The sequence below is a fragment of the Solanum pennellii genome, chromosome 6, assembly GCF_001406875.1.
Source record: "Solanum pennellii chromosome 6, SPENNV200".
Taxonomy (NCBI): Eukaryota; Viridiplantae; Streptophyta; class Magnoliopsida; order Solanales; family Solanaceae; genus Solanum; species Solanum pennellii.
Window position 1 is genome coordinate 49,967,031 of NC_028642.1, and position 2,437 is coordinate 49,969,467.

The following is a 2,437-nucleotide window of genomic DNA, read 5'->3' on the forward strand; positions in this document are numbered from 1 at the left end:
GGATTGTCATTTTCCCTTTTTTTTTAAGCCGAAGGTCTATACGAAATGACGTATCTACCCCACAAAGGTGAGGGTGACGCCTGCATACATTTTACCCTCTTTCGACCCCACTTGTGAAATTACACTAGGTATGTTGTTCTCGTTTTTCTTTTTTGCGCGTAGGTTCATGGGTGCATCTTATTGGTCTTTCTGGAACTGTAAACGAGTTTTATATTATACAGTATACATGTTAGTATTATATATGACAATTATGTCTCAAACGAGTTGAGATTGGTTCTCTGACTTCATTTCTCCATTTAGGTCCATTTCATATATATATATATATATATATATATATATATATAAAATAATCAGTGTATATATTTTGACCATATTAATTACGTAATAAGTTTGACTGAGTTATATATATCGATAAGAGTCCCATTTCAATACTCCGTCTTATTTTTATTAAGGAAAAAAGCTTAAATATGCCATTAAACTTTTAGAAATGGCTTATTTATGTCATCAGTTAAAAGATTAGGCTCATTCATACTATTACTTTTTAATAATGGTTTTTGCAATATCATTTTTGACACGTGGCCAACTATAATTTGGTCAAGTCATCAATTTCTTAATAAAAATATTTTTAAAAAAGTTAATTCAATTTTTATTTAGAATTTTGATTTTTTATTTAAAAAATTGATGACGTGGTTGGTCAATTATAATTCGGTCACGTCATCAATTTTTTAAATAAAAAAATCAAAAAAACATTTAATTCAATTTTTTTTCAGAATTATGATTTTTTTATTTAAAAAATTGATGTACAATATTGACCATGTGTAAAAAGTGATTTTGCAAAACCGTTGTTAAAAAATAATGGCATGAATAAGCCTTTTCTTAAATGGTTATGGCATAAATGAGTTAAACTTTTAACGGATAGCATAAATAAGCTTTTTTAAAAGTTCAATGACATATTTAAGTCTTTTCCCTTTTATTAATAAAAACATGTGCAATTAATGTAAATCTTAGGGTTTAAGCGGTAATGAGTACAGTGAACTAGTTATGTCGCGTGAAAGAAAAACTTATTTTATTTGTCATGTTTGAAAAATTAAGAGGTAATATACTATTGAGAAGTGCTAAATAATCAGAAAATTTTAAAAATTATAATATTTTTTTTATTTTGAAATGAATTTATCTTTTTTTCTTTTTTTGGTAAAAGGTATTAAAAATAAAAAGGTAAAAAAGTTTTAAAAAAGAAAAATTACATAGAAAAAATCTCTTTTTGGCCAAATTTTCTGGCCAAAAAGACTTTTCCTAAATTATAGATGTTCTTGATTTACCTTTATCATTAATTATAATCATTTTTCTCGATGCATTTTGTAAAATATTGAATTTATTATATTTAAAAAGTGATGTAGTAAAAAAAATTATTTCTTATACTTCTTAGAGGTTGTGTCAAAGTTAATGTTACAATTTGAATATCTCTGTTTAAATTTTGATGAATAGAGTTACCTGATATCTGTTGTTTATAAAAAATTATTTTAATTTTGATGGATAAAGTTACCTGATATCTATTATTGATAGAACGCAGTAGATATTCTACGAAATTAGTCGAGGAGCTCAACAATAATATAAGAAAATACTTGTGAGCAAATCTTCATGACGTGGCATTGTTGCCCATTCTAGAACTAGAAAGACTTTAGTGTACAATTTTTTAAACTAATTTTGATAGGGATTTACCAGCTCGAAAATGGACAATTATATTACATTATTTAAAGACTTTAGTGTATAACTTTTTAAACTAATTTTGATAAGGGATTTACCAGCTTGAAAATGGACAATTATATTACATTATTTAAAAATCAACTTATACGTCACAATTCATGACGTTCCAATTTAGACTTGTTTTTTTTTTCTTCCTCAGCTCAACAACTGGCCTTTCTATTTATTTTTTTCTGATTTTTTTTTTGTTTTTTTCTCCTTTTTTGTGGAATATTTTTCAATGATTTTGCAATTTGACGAGGAAAATTAAACACGTTCTGTTCAGTTGTGGTGCATGCTTCCATTACACAGTAAATTATGGCGCTCGTGTCAATAATAGCGAATTCAGAAAATTTTAAATTATCGATGCTAAATTAATTTTGATCCAAAAATTGCTTAGTTGATATATTTGTGCGAATTATTTTTTAAAAAATATGTATAAAAAAACAATACTTTTTGAGCACCAATATAGCCATAACATAGCTATATTATCATTCGTTGGATTTGTGGTCAATTTTTTATAATTTATAAGGATTAATTGTCAATATTTTATGATCCATCAAGATTTATAATAAAGACAATTGCAAGTTATGGCCACTAAATTATTTTTTGTGAAACTTCTTTAAAATGGTCAAAATATAAATAGTCATAAGTATTATTTCATTCATAGGACTAAAATCTAAGACCTTTGCTTAAA